The 14214-nt window shown below is 51.4% G+C and overlaps 1 protein-coding gene, 1 non-coding gene and 1 pseudogene across 3 annotated transcripts in view; 2 read left to right on the forward strand and 1 right to left on the reverse strand.

Moving 5' to 3' along the window:
- LOC143956985 (IQ motif and SEC7 domain-containing protein 2 pseudogene) overlaps nt 1-4061 on the forward strand; it is a 41746-nt pseudogene extending 37685 nt beyond the window's left edge.
- LOC143956949 (uncharacterized) overlaps nt 1-12429 on the reverse strand; it is a 134620-nt gene extending 122191 nt beyond the window's left edge. Inside the window, exon 1 of one of the 2 annotated variants that reach the window (XM_077467125.1) lies at nt 12111-12429. The gene's annotated coding sequence lies outside the window, so the exon portion shown is untranslated. The remainder of the gene's footprint in view (nt 1-12110) is intronic. The other variant, XM_077467124.1, reaches the window with a different exon arrangement.
- On the forward strand, nt 9333-9404 carry TRNAG-UCC (transfer RNA glycine (anticodon UCC)). Its single transcript has one exon. It is a non-coding gene; the product is annotated as a tRNA-Gly (tRNA).
- Nucleotides 12430-14214: the final 1785 nt, after the last annotated feature.

Raw genomic sequence — 14214 nt, forward strand, 5'->3', positions numbered from 1 at the left:
TCCGGTATGCCGGGAATGCCAACTGTCAAACCATCCAATGGCCGGTGTCATGACGGATCACATGTGCAGCATTATGGCGGTTGAAGATTAAACAGACAAGATGACACATATACATAGTTGCCAACGTTTAAAAAAAAAAAAACTATTCCAGTTTTATATTGCAGTGCAGGGCTCTGTCTGCACCCCAAATGCATTAAAAAGACCCTTTATGCCCCTCCCCTCCGCTGAACAAATGGGGCCCCAGTAAGTTGCTGTAAAGCAGCTCCCACAGACAGTATCTATTTCATCATTTGCCTGGAATTCTGCCTTAGACCCCGCCCACACTTGGCGATTTGGAATGGTCGGCAGAAGTGCTGCGATTCCAAATCATGGGAAAACACGCAGCAAGCATTCGGATTACATTATTCTTAATGGCGCCCCCCAAACATGGCGAGATCTTGTCACCATTGTCACATGACAGAACCGCATGGCAATCCATCCAAAACATGCCGGGGGCTATTCCTTCACTTTGGGGGGCGGAGTCATCGGCGGTGCAGCGGTTCCCGGCCTCTTCTATATCCATCCACCGCAACAATTGGAGGGATAATAATAAAAGTGGCCGGGTGTTTATTAATAAGAAACAGAAGTACTGCAGATTACTCCCCCGCACCCGGAAGTGACCAATCACAGGGCGGCACAGTGGTGTAGTGGGCGGCACTCTCACCTAGCAGTAAAAAGGGTCGCTGGTTTGAATCCCACCCACGTCACCTGCATGGAGTTTGCATGTTCTCCCTGTGCCTCCGGTTTCCTCCGGGTTCTCCGGTTTCCTCCCACACTCCAAAGACCTGCTGGGAGGTTAATTGGCTTCTGTCCAGAATTGTCCTCTAGTATATGAATGTGAGTAGGGGGCCTTGGATTGTGGGCTCCTTGAGGGTAGGGAGCGATGTGAGTGTGCCATGTGTAGATTGATGGCACTATATGGGTACCTTAAATAAATAATAATGCGATGTACAGGGACAGGGATAATTGTAGACACGCCCACTCACTCCGGATGGACTGGTGTCTTTATCCAACCTTAATAACGATGTAATCAGTCCCCTTTCTGACTCCATTCATTTTAGGGGGTCGGCAACCAGAATTGTTATATGAAGGCCACCATTACTCACCCCCGTGTCCCTGTCATATCGGCTTTATTTATTCTCCCTGGCACTGAAACTTTTCTCTCTAGAATTTGATGTTGTATAAAAAATCTATGAAATGTAGGTGAAGGCGCTAAATCTGATTCTTCTTTGTTATTGCAGATGTACGCGGTATTTACTGCAGACACGGCTCACAAGGCAGGACTGCCCCAGTGAGCGACACACAATATGAAAGCTACATGAAGACTCCACCAGCATGTGACGTTCACACGGAGCCCGATACGGCTGTACCAACACAGGGCCCTATACTGGTGGCGGCGGCCACTCCAGTCACCGGAGGGTCTTCCCATCAGCCCTCCATTTCTCTTTCTACAGCGTCTGAATCACCAACGATCGATGTAGCTGGACAGACAAGACAATTGGCTGTTCCTAGAAGAAGGCTTAACAGAGAGTCTGAGGAGCCCTCCAAAGGACCAGGTACGGCTGTACCAACACAGGTCCCTATACTGGTGGCGGCTGCCACTCCAGTACCCGGAGGGTCCTCCCAACAGCCCTCCGTTTTCATTTTTGGAGCATCTCAATCAACAACGATCGATGTAGCTGGACAGACAAGACAATTGGCTGTTCCTAGAAGAAGGCTTAACAAAAAGTCTGAGGAACCCTCCAAAGGACCAGGTACGGCTGTACCAACACTGGGCCCTACACTGGTGGCGGCTGCTACTCCAGTAACCGGGGGGTCCTCCCAACAGCCCCCCGTTTTCATTTTTGGAGCGTCTGAATCACCAACGATCGATGTAGCTGGACAGACAAGACAATTGGCTGTTCCTAGAAGAAGGCTCAACAAAGAGTTTGAGGAACCCTCCAAAGGACCAGGTACGGCTGTACCAACACAGGTCCCTACACTGGTGGCGGCTGCCACTCCAGTAACCGGAGGGTCCTCCCAACAGCCCTCCGTTTTCATTTTTGGAGCATCTGAATCACCAACGATCGATGTAGCTGGACAGACAAGACAATTGGCTGTTCCTAGAAGAAGGCTCAACAAAGAGTCTGAGGAACCCTCCAAGGGACCAGGTACGGCTGTACCAGCACAGGTCCCTACACTGGTGGCGGTTGCCACTCCAGTAACCGGTGGGATGGTAGGGGTGCGACATATGCATCATGGTAAACAGGAACTTGGGGAGATTTCAGATGGTGACCATAAAAGTCTAAACAGCACCACTAACTCCAATGAAACAATCAACTGCAGCTCAGGCCCCTCTTCCCGTGACAGCCTACGGGAGCCCCCCAATACCCTTTGTAAGCAGACGAACCAGAGGGAAACCAAGCACAGCTGGGACTCTTCTGCTTTCAGCAATGATGAGGTGCAAAGGAGGCAATACCGCATCGGTCTCAACCTCTTTAACAAAAAGCCTGAAAAAGGAATTCAGTACTTGATTGAGAGGGCCTTCCTATCTGATACCCCTGTGGGGGTAGCACATTTTATCATTGAACAGAAAGGTCTGAGCCGAGAAATGATTGGAGAGTTCCTTGGAAACCGCCAAAAACAGTTTAACAGACATGTCTTAGATTGTGTGGTGGATGAAATGGATTTCTCAAACATGGATCTGGACGAGGCATTGCGTAAATTCCAGGCCCACATTCGTGTTCAGGGAGAGGCACAGAAGGTGGAGAGGCTCATCGAGGCTTTCAGTCAGCGTTACTGTGTATGTAACCCGGCCCTGGTTCGTCAGTTCCGTAACCCAGATACCATATTTATCCTGGAATTCGCTATTATTCTTCTCAACACGGACATGTACAGCCCCAACGTCAAACCTGAGCGTAAGATGAAGCTAGAAGACTTCATTAAAAACCTGCGTGGGGTGGATAACGGGGAGGATATTCCCAGGGATCTGCTGGTTGGAATATACCAGAGAATCCAGGGTCAGGAATTGAGGACAAATGATGATCATGTATCTGAGGTGCAAGCTGTGGAGAAAATGATAGTTGTAAAAAAGCCAGTTCTTTCTCTTCCACATCGCCGACTTGTTTGCCGCTGCCAACTCTATGAGGTCCCAGATCCCAACCGCCCCCAGAGGAAGGGTCTGCACCAGAGGGAGGTCTTCCTCTTCAATGATCTTTTGCTGGTCACAAAGATTTTCCAGAAGAAGAAGATATTGGTGACCTACAGCTTCCGGCAATCCTTTCCACTGGTGGACATGCAGATGCAGCTCTTCCAGAACTCTTATTACCAGCATGGAATCAAATTACTTTGCGCTGCCCCTGGTGGTGAGTGGAAGTTCCTAATAATCTTCAATGCTTCAAGCCTCCAAGATCGGCTCAGGTTTACCAGTGACCTACAAGAGTCCATTGCAGAAGTTCAGGAAATGGAGAAGTACAGAGTTGAATCGGAACTAGAGAAGAAAAAGGGGGTAATGCGCCCCAATACGTCTCCTGGGCCAGTAATGAAGGAGGCTGTGCATGGCACTCTGGGGCGGCCAAGTCTGGATGACACACATGCACTAGGCGATGGACTGAAGAGAAGCGCACTGAGCAGCTCATTAAGAGATCTCCCTGATGTTGGGGTCTATCATTAGCAGCCCTCGTCCTCATCAGCGACTTCCTGCTCCACCACCTCCTCCTCCTCCTGAGGAGTACAAGTCTCCAAGACCCGTCTCCAACTCTTCCTCTTTCCTAGGCTCTCTGTTTGGAAGTAAAAGAGAAAAAGGACCCTTCCAAAATTTGCCTCCAGCTTCACTGCCTCCTCACCCCCACACTCCTCCAGGAGTTGATGAACCATCCAAGATTGAGGCTCTTCACGCTCAGTACTGCCACCGCCAGGGACCACTAGCTCAGCCCCCACCACCCTATCACTTTCAGCCACCATCCTCTACACCACCTCAGCAGCCCCTTCAGCCACCTTCTCATCGTTATGTGACGTTCACACGGAGCCCGATACGGCTGTAAAAACACAGCTCCCTATACTGGTGGCGGCGGCCACTCCAGTAACCGAAGAGTCTTCCCATCAGCCCTCCATTTCTCTTTCTACAGCTTCTGAATCACCAACTATTAATGTAGCTGGACAAACAAGAAAATTGTTCCTAGAAGAAGACTCAACAAAAAGTCTGAGGAACCCTCCCAGGGACCAGGTACGGCTGTACCAACACAGGTCCCTACACCGGTGGAGGCTGCCACTCCAGTAACCGGAGGGACGGGAGGTTGGGGGAAAGGAAGGGGTGTGGGGGTTCCCCCCAACCCTCACCCACCTTTTTTCTTCCAACCTCTCCCCCCTTCTTTTCCTCCCTCCCTTCCTCTTCCATACTCCCCCTCCCCCTTGTTCTACCTTTCCCTTTAGAATAAGATATTTTTGATTAGCCATAAAGCTTAATATCTACATTTGGACAAGCAAGACAATTGGCTGCTCCTAGGAGAAGACTCAACTAAAAGTCTGAGGAACCCTCCAAGGGACCAGGTATGGTTATAGAAACACTGGGCCCTACACTGGTGGAGGATGCCACTCCAGTAACCGGAGGGTCCTCCCAACAGCCCTCCATTTTCATTTTTGGAGCGTCTGAATCACCAACGATCGATGTAGCTGGACAGACAAGACAATTGGCTGTTCCTAGAAGAAGGCTCAACAAAAAGTCTGAGGAGCCCTCCAAAGGACCAGGTACGGCTGTACCAACAGAGTTCCCTACACTGGTGGCGGCTGAAACTCCAGTAACCGGAGGGAGGGGAGGTTGGGGGAAAGGAAGGGGTGTGGGGGTTCCCCCCAACCCTCGCTTACCTTTTCTCCTCCAACCTCTCCCCCCTTTTTTCCTCCCTCTGTCCCTCTTACATACTCCCCATCCCCCTTGTTCTATCTTTCCCTTTAGAGTGTGATATTTTTGATTAGCCATAAAGCTTAATATCTACATTTGGACAAGCAAGACAATTGGCTGCTCCTAGAAGAAGACCCAACAAAAAGTCTGAGGAAACCTCCCAGGGACCAGGTACAGCTGTACCAACACAGGTCCCTACACTGGTGGCGGCTGCCACTCCAGTAACCGGAGGGACTTCCCACCCGCCCTCTATTTCCCTTCCTGCAGCTTCTGCAGACGCTCTCAGGAGGGGGAGGGGAGGTTGGGGGAAAGGAAGGGGTGTGGGGGTTCCCCCCAACCCTCACCCACCTTTATCCTCCAACATCCCCCCTCTTTTCCTCCCTCTCTCCCTCTTCCATACTCCCCCTCCCCCTTGTTCTACCTTTCCCTTTAGAATGTGATATTTTTGATTAACCTTAAAGCTTAAGATCTACATTTGGACAGACAAGACAATTGGCTATTCCTAAAAGAAGGCTCAACAAAGAGTCTGAGGAGCCCTCCAAGGGACCAGGTATGGCTGTACCAACACAGGTCCCTACACTGGTGGCGGCTGCCACTCCAGTAGCCGGGGGGTCCTCCCATCAGGCCTCCGTTTTAGTTTTTGGAGCATCTGAATCACCAACGATCAATGTAGCTGGACAGACAAGAAAATTGGCTGTTCCTAAAAGAAGGCTCAACAAAGAGTCTGAGGAGCCCTCCAAGGGACCAGGTACGGCTGTACCAACACAGGTCCCTACACTGGTGGCGGCTGCCACTCCAGTAGCCGGGGGGTCCTCCCATCAGGCCTCCGTTTTAGTTTTTGGAGCATCTGAATCACCAACGATCAATGTAGCTGGACAGACAAGAAAATTGGCTGTTCCTAAAAGAAGGCTCAACAAAGAGTCTGAGGAGCCCTCCAAGGGACCAGGTACGGCTGTACCAACACAGGTCCCTACACTGGTGGCGGCTGCCACTCCAGTAGCCGGGGGGTCCTCCCATCAGGCCTCCGTTTTAGTTTTTGGAGTATCTGAATCACCAACGATCAATGTAGCTGGACAGACAAGAAAATTGGCTGTTCCTAAAAGAAGGCTCAACAAAGAGTCTGAGGAGCCCTCCAAGGGACCAGGTATGGCTGTACCAACACAGGTCCCTACACTGGTGGCGGCTGCCACTCCAGTAGCCGGGGGGTCCTCCCATCAGGCCTCCGTTTTAGTTTTTGGAGCATCTGAATCACCAACGATCAATGTAGCTGGACAGACAAGAAAATTGGCTGTTCCTAAAAGAAGGCTCAACAAAGAGTCTGAGGAGCCCTCCAAGGGACCAGGTACGACTGTACCAACACAGGTCCCTACACTGGTGGCGGCTGCCACTCCAGTAGCCGGGGGGTCCTCCCATCAGGCCTCCGTTTTAGTTTTTGGAGCATCTGAATCACCAACGATCAATGTAGCTGGACAGACAAGAAAATTGGCTGTTCCTAAAAGAAGGCTCAACAAAGAGTCTGAGGAGCCCTCCAAGGGACCAGGTACGGCTGTACCAACACAGGTCCCTACACTGGTGGCGGCTGCCACTCCAGTAGCCGGGGGGGTCCTCCCATCAGGCCTCCGTTTTAGTTTTTGGAGTATCTGAATCACCAACGATCAATGTAGCTGGACAGACAAGAAAATTGGCTGTTCCTAAAAGAAGGCTCAACAAAGAGTCTGAGGAGCCCTCCAAAGGACCAGGTACGGCTGTACCAACACAGGTCCCTACACTGGTGGCGGCTGCCACTCCAGTAGCCGGGGGGTCCTCCCATCAGGCCTCCGTTTTAGTTTTTGGAGCATCTGAATCACCAACGATCAATGTAGCTGGACAGACAAGAAAATTGGCTGTTCCTAAAAGAAGGCTCAACAAAGAGTCTGAGGAGCCCTCCAAGGGACCAGGTACGGCTGTACCAACACAGGTCCCTACACTGGTGGCGGCTGCCACTCCAGTAGCCGGGGGGTCCTCCCATCAGGCCTCCGTTTTAGTTTTTGGAGCATCTGAATCACCAACGATCAATGTAGCTGGACAGACAAGAAAATTGGCTGTTCCTAAAAGAAGGCTCAACAAAGAGTCTGAGGAGCCCTCCAAGGGATCAGGTACGGCTGTACCAACACAGGTCCCTACACTGGTGGCGGCTGCCACTCCAGTAGCCGGGGGGTCCTCCCATCAGGCCTCCGTTTTAGTTTTTGGAGCATCTGAATCACCAACGATCAATGTAGCTGGACAGACAAGAAAATTGGCTGTTCCTAAAAGAAGGCTCAACAAAGAGTCTGAGGAGCCCTCCAAGGGACCAGGTACAGCTGTACCAACACAGGTCCCTACACTGGTGGCGGCTGCCACTCCAGTAGCCGGGGGGTCCTCCCATCAGGCCTCCGTTTTAGTTTTTGGAGCATCTGAATCACCAACGATCAATGTAGCTGGACAGACAAGAAAATTGGCTGTTCCTAAAAGAAGGCTCAACAAAGAGTCTGAGGAGCCCTCCAAGGGACCAGGTACAGCTGTACCAACACAGGTCCCTACACTGGTGGCAGCTGCCACTCCAGTAGCCGGGGGGTCCTCCCATCAGGCCTCCGTTTTAGTTTTTGGAGCATCTGAATCACCAACGATCAATGTAGCTGGACAGACAAGAAAATTGGCTGTTCCTAAAAGAAGGCTCAACAAAGAGTCTGAGGAGCCCTCCAAGGGACCAGGTACGGCTGTACCAACACAGGTCCCTACACTGGTGGCGGCTGCCACTCCAGTAGCCGGGGGGTCCTCCCATCAGGCCTCCGTTTTAGTTTTTGGAGCATCTGAATCACCAACGATCAATGTAGCTGGACAGACAAGAAAATTGGCTGTTCCTAAAAGAAGGCTCAACAAAGAGTCTGAGGAGCCCTCCAAGGGACCAGGTACGGCTGTACCAACACAGGTCCCTACACTGGTGGCGGCTGCCACTCCAGTAGCCGGGGGGTCCTCCCATCAGGCCTCCGTTTTAGTTTTTGGAGCATCTGAATCACCAACGATCAATGTAACTGGACAGACAAGAAAATTGGCTGTTCCTAAAAGAAGGCTCAACAAAGAGTCTGAGGAGCCCTCCAAGGGACCAGGTACGGCTGTACCAACACAGGTCCCTACACTGGTGGCGGCTGCCACTCCAGTAGCCGGGGGGTCCTCCCATCAGGCCTCCGTTTTAGTTTTTGGAGCATCTGAATCACCAACGATCAATGTAGCTGGACAGACAAGAAAATTGGCTGTTCCTAAAAGAAGGCTCAACAAAGAGTCTGAGGAGCCCTCCAAGGGACCAGGTACGGCTGTACCAACACAGGTCCCTACACTGGTGGCGGCTGCCACTCCAGTAGCCGGGGGGTCCTCCCATCAGGCCTCCGTTTTAGTTTTTGGAGCATCTGAATCACCAACGATCAATGTAGCTGGACAGACAAGAAAATTGGCTGTTCCTAAAAGAAGGCTCAACAAAGAGTCTGAGGAGCCCTCCAAGGGACCAGGTACGGCTGTACCAATTCAGGTCCCTACACTGGTGGCGGCTGCCACTCCAGTAACTGGAGGGTCCTCACTTCAGCCCTCCGTTTTCATTTTTGGAGGTATGTTTTTGAGGCGTGTGTTGGACTGGCTATAAGGGGAGGTTGGAGGCCAGTATGTTTTTGAGGCATGTGTTGGACCGGCTATGAGGGAAGGTTGGAACTCTTTTTGTCTTCAGAGGCAGAAGGAGTCTTTCCAGCTTTCTTTAGGCTTTTTCTGAGAACTGTTCCCACCAATGAGGTCCCTCATGGAGAGGGTCCAAGGACTCCCTCATCCGAGGTGAATGAATCTGTACCCTGTGTGGGGGTTGCGTTAACCCCAAAAAGGACATCTATGCGGGTGCAGTTGTGCGGCGCACCCTGGGTGCGTTCGGGGCCGTGCACCGGCACCCACACAGATGTCCCATTGGGTACAGCCGCTGCACCGCAGTTGACAGCAATGGGACTTCCTATACGGGATGCTGGGAACAACTGTGCATCCCCATTCCGGTAAACACAGCCCTCCCATGGGGTACAGATTGATACCCCCGTATGAATGAGGCCTAAGTGTGAATGGAATATTTAGTTACATTGTGTTGCTAATCTAGGGACCACTGTACCCCTCTTTATTGTTATTTGGGTGTGTTTTATTATAGGAGTGTTATATATTGTAGATTAGGATAAGTTTGTATATGTGGCCTTAGAGAACAGAGGCCGCATATGGGCAGCACAGAGGCTTAGGGTTAGCCTTGCAGCACTGGGGCCCTTGTTTCAGATTCTGACCAGGACACTATCTGCATGGAGTTTGCATGTTCTCCCTGTGCTTACGTGGGTTTCCTCCGGGTACTCCGGTTTCCTCCCACACTACAAAGACATGCTACCTTGCGTTGGTGGTGCAGTGGTGAGCATAGCTGCCTTCCCAGCAGCTGACCCGGGTTCGATTCCCGGCCAACGCCATCTCCAATACTTGGAGTCCTCAGAGAGAAAAGCGCCATACAAGGTCAATGAGAAGTATAGAAGCTGTGGAATAAAGAATGAAGCGAATGTGTGGAATGTTTGAGGAAGAAAATGTTCCCCCAGAATCTATAGAAGGAGAACCCAACAACTGATAGAAGATTCTTAGGCTGCGATCTCAGGCGGAATTACTGCGATTCCTGAATTGCCGCAAAACATGGAATACGCTTGTGATCCCGTTTCTTTCAGTGGCCCCCCAATCACAGGACAATATTGTCACCTGACAAATCACACCAACAAAATCATGAGACGCCTGTTTCCCAAAAGCAGTCCTGCAGTTTGTCAGGTGACAATCGCTGCAAAATCACCCCCCCCCCCCCGATTGGGGGGATGTTGAAAGTAAACGTATCGCAAGTGTGTGCCGCATTTGCAGCAATTCGGGAGTCCAGAAAACCTAAATGTGACCATCATATGACAAGAACTTCCTGTACACTCATACCCCCCCAGAGTTATATTACACCCATACCCCCCCCAGCAGGAATATTACACCCATACCCCCCCAGCAGGAATATTACACCCATACCCCCCCTGCATGAATATTACACCCATACCCCCCCAGCAGGAATATTACACCCATACCCCCCCCAGCAGGAATATTACACTCATACTCCCTACCAGCAGGAATATTACACCCATACCCCCCCCAGCAGGAATATTACACCCATACCCCCCCTGCATGAATATTACACCCATACCCCCCCAGCAGGAATATTACACCCATACCCCCCCAGCAGGAATATTACACTCATACTCCCTACCAGCAGGAATATTACACCCATACCCCCCCAGCAGGAATATTACACCCATACCCCCCCCAGCAGGAATATTACACTCATACTCCCTACCAGCAGAATATTACACCCATACCCCCCCCCAGCAGGAATATTACACCCATACCCCCCCTGCAGGAATATTACACCCATACCCCCCCTGCAGGAATATTACACCCATACCCCCCCAGCATGAATATTACACCCATACCCCCCCAGCAGGAATATTACACCCATACCCCCCCCTGCAGGAATATTACACCCATACCCCCCCAGCATGAATATTACACCCATACCCCCCCCCAGCAGGAATATTACACCCATACTCCCCTCAAAGCAGGAATATTACACCCATACTCCCCCAGTAGGAATATTACACCCATACCCCCCCCCCCCAGCATGAATATTACACCCATACCCACCCCCAGCATGAATATTACACCCATACCCCCCCCAGCATGAATATTACACCCATACCCCCCCAGCATGAATATTACACCCATACCCCCCCCCCCCCCCCCCCAGCAGGAATATTACACTCATACTCCCCCTGCATGAATATTACACCCATACCCCCCCCAGCAGGAATATTACACCCATACCCCCCCCCAGCAGGAATATTACACCCATACCCCCCCTGCAGGAATATTACACCCATACCCCCCCAGCATGAATATTACACCCATACCCCCCCAGCAGGAATATTACACCCATACCCCCCCAGCAGGAATATTACACCCATACCCCCCAGCAGGAATATTACACCCATACCCCCCCCAGCAGGAATATTACACTCATACTCCCTACCAGCAGGAATATTACACCCATACCCCCCCCCCAGCAGGAATATTACAACCATAACCCCCCAGCATGAATATTACACCCATACCCCCCAGCAGGAATATTACACCCATACCCCCCCAGCAGGAATATTACACCCATACCCCCCCATCAGGAATATTACACTCATACTCCCTACCAGCAGGAATATTACACCCATACCCCCCCCAGCAGGAATATTACAACCATAACCCCCCAGCATGAATATTACACCCATACCCCCCCCCCCAGCAGGAATATTACACCCATACTCCCCTCAAAGCAGGAATATTACACCCATACTCCCCCCAGTAGGAATATTACACCCATACCCCCCCCAGCATGAATATTACACCCATACCCCCCCCCCAGCATGAATATTACACCCATACCCCCCCCAGCATGAATATTACACCCATACCCCCCAGCATGAATATTACACCCATACCCCCCCCCCCCCCAGCAGGAATATTACACTCATACTCCCCCTGCATGAATATTACACCCATACCCCCCCCTGCATGAATATTATACCCATACCCCCCCCCCCCCCAGCATGAATATTACACCCATACCCCCCCAGCAGGAATATTACACTCATACTCCCCCTGCATGAATATTACACGCATACCCCCCCCAGCATGAATATTACACCCATACCCCCCCCAGCATGAATATTACACCCATACCCCCCCAGCATGAATATTACACCCATACCCCCCCAGCATGAATATTACACCCATACCCCCCCCCCCCCCCCCCAGCAGGAATATTACACTCATACTCCCCCTGCATGAATATTACACCCATACCCCCCCAGCATGAATATTACACCCATACCCCCCCCCAGCAGGAATATTACACCCATACTCCCCTCAAAGCAGGAATATTATACCCATACCCCCCCCAGTAGGAATATTACACCCCATACCCCCCCAGTAGGAATATTACACCCATACCCCCCAATAGGAATATTACACCCATACCCCCCCCCCCTCCCCCAACAGAAGTATTGCGCCAACACCCTGCATCCTGACAGTGATGGGGATCTCTATTGACCTACTGTGTGCTGATAACAGGAATCCTGCTGCAGGTATCTGGAAACATTTCATAGCCAGCAGTACTCTGCTCTCTCCTTCTATCAGCATGTTCTCTGTCACCATATTGGCACACAACTCCTGTGATTGGCCCCTGCAAATAAAAAAATAAATAATAATAAAAAATGAAATAATAATATTATTAATCACTTCCCCCGGGTGGCTGTCATATGACGCCCAGTGGAGATATCTCCGGGTGACGGGTGCAGGTGTCCTATCATATAGAGTTTCCCATGGGATAGTGTCCGCTGTGTAGTGCGCATGCGCAGTACACAGCACACATAGATTCCAAAAATAGCCAAAGATGAACGGCGCCTGCGCCGTGAGTCCAGGTTCTATCCCCACCATCCAAGTGGACATAGAGTTGGAATAAAAAGAGCCGAGCGCAGCGAGGCCGAGCCCGAAGCGTGGCGAGCGAAGCGAGCCCACGAGGGGCCCTCTAATTTTCCCAGCCCTATGTCCGCTTGGATGGTGGGGCCACCACCTCCACTCACGGCGCAGCGCCATTCAGCTTCGCAGATTTTCTGAAGTTTCTTCTGCTCCATACGGGGCGGACAGTATCCGATGGCAGACACTATATGCCAGAACACCGGCATCATCCACACATCTTTGTTTTCAGCCGGCGATTCCCTGCAATGTAAAAGCCGTCATAGCGCTGTGTAGCCGTATGATTGCTTTTACAGGCGGTGAGAGGACGTTCCACCGCCCTCCGGGGCTTCTCCGGGCTCTTGTGTGTGATCCGGGTGCCGGCGGCAGCACTGGCTTACCATAGAGCTATCCCTAGACCTAACGATCCCTGGCCATCTCTATGATCCTGGGAGGTTGGAAGCGACGCCATGACGTCACTTCCGGCACCGGCACATGTAATCACTGAAGGTTTTTGGGTTTTTTTTTTAGCCGGAGAGCCTGAGACGGATCTGTCATGTCCTCTTCCTATTCCATGGGATGATTACATTCCTTATAATAGGAATAAAAGTCATCAAAAAATAAAGGGAAAGTATAAAAATAAATAAAAAAAACGTAACCACTCCCCCCCATCTCATGTGATGTCTGGACTGTGAGTGGAGATATCGGAAGTCTTCATCCAGACATCGCTCGCTGTCCTGTCCAGACGCTGGATTGTTCCGGGGGGGGGGGGGGGGTGACGGTAAGACCCCTCCACACTGGGCGCTTTGGAAGCGCTACAGCGCTAAAAATAGCGCCTGCCTTTCGCCCTGAAACAGCCACTGATGAGACCCCGCCTTCCTGATATCACAGCCCCTCCTCTCATGTAAATGAGCCCCGCTTTCCTGATATCACAGACCCTCCCCTTCATTTAAAATGAGACCCGCCTTCCTGATATTACAGCCCCTCCCCTTCGTTTAAATGAGACCCCGCCTTCCTGATATTACAGCCCCTTCCCCTCATGTAAATGAGACCCCGCCTTCTGATATTACAGCCCCTCCCCCTCGTGTAAATGAAGACCCCGCCTTCCTGATATTACAGCCCCTCCCCCTCATGTAAATGAGACCCCCTTCCTGATATTACAGCCCCTCCCCCTCGTGTAAATGAGACCCCGCCTTCCTGATATTACAGCCCCTCCCCTCATGAAATGAGAATCCGCCTTCCTGATATTACAGCCCCTCCCCCTCGTGTAAATGAGACCCCGCCTTCCTGATATACAGCCCCTCCCCCTCATGTAAATGAGACCCCGCCTTCCTGATATTATGTGCCCCTTCCCCTCATGCACATTAGATCCACCTTCCCTGATATCACAGCCTCCCCCTCATGCACATTAGATCCCGCCTTCCTGATATCACAGCCCCCTCCCCCTCAAGTACATGAGACCCCGCCTTCCTGATATTACAGCCCCTCCCCCTCATGCACATTAGATCCCGCCTTCCTGATATCACAGCCCCTCCCCCTCAAGTACATGAGACCCCGCCTTCCTAATATAACAGCCCCTCCCTTCAAGTACATGAGACCCCGCCTTCCTGATATCACAGCCCCTCCTCTCATGTAAATGAGCCCTGCCTTCCTGATATCACAGCCCCTCCCCCCTCGTTTAAATGAGACGCGCCTTCCTG

Source organism: Lithobates pipiens, unplaced genomic scaffold, assembly GCF_037356315.1.
Source record: "Lithobates pipiens isolate NorthernLeopardFrog02 unplaced genomic scaffold, aLitPip1_a1.2 Scaffold_47, whole genome shotgun sequence".
Lineage (NCBI taxonomy): Eukaryota > Metazoa > Chordata > Amphibia > Anura > Ranidae > Lithobates > Lithobates pipiens.